Consider the following 549-nt stretch of genomic DNA (forward strand, 5'->3'; position numbering starts at 1 on the left):
TCCCTCGGCCTGGGAGGCACTCTCGGGGCGGGGGGCACCGCAGCCCCCCAAGGTGGCTTCCGTACACCTCTTGAACGTTGGGGCCCGGCCGCTCGGAGAGCGGGGTCTACCCGGGCAGACAGCCTGTCGGCCCCGCGGCCTGGACAGGCGGAGCGGGGACTCTTGCGCTCGGGGGCTCTGCTCCAAGGAGCGAGAGCGGCCGCTCTGCACGGCCCGGAGAGCGGGGAGCGGGGCGCCGTCGCCTCGCTGGAACCAGGGGCGTCGTGACGTTCGCGCGCGCCTAGCCGCCGCCAGAACAGGCCGGAAAGGTTGAGCTGCATACGGATCTAAGCCGTTGCCCAAACTAACTCTGGCCCGTGTGACCGACACAGCCGCGCACGCGCTTTCCTACGACACTCGACCGCCAGGCTCCCCTCGGCCTGGGAGGCACTCTCGGGGCGGGGGGCACCGCAGCCCCCCAAGGTGGCTTCGTACACCTCTTGAACGTGGCGCCCGGCCGCTCGGAGAGCGGGGTCTACCCGGGCAGACAGCCTGTCGGCCCCGCGGCCT

This window comes from Eleutherodactylus coqui, chromosome 8 (genome assembly GCF_035609145.1).
Source record: "Eleutherodactylus coqui strain aEleCoq1 chromosome 8, aEleCoq1.hap1, whole genome shotgun sequence".
NCBI lineage: Eukaryota > Metazoa > Chordata > Amphibia > Anura > Eleutherodactylidae > Eleutherodactylus > Eleutherodactylus coqui.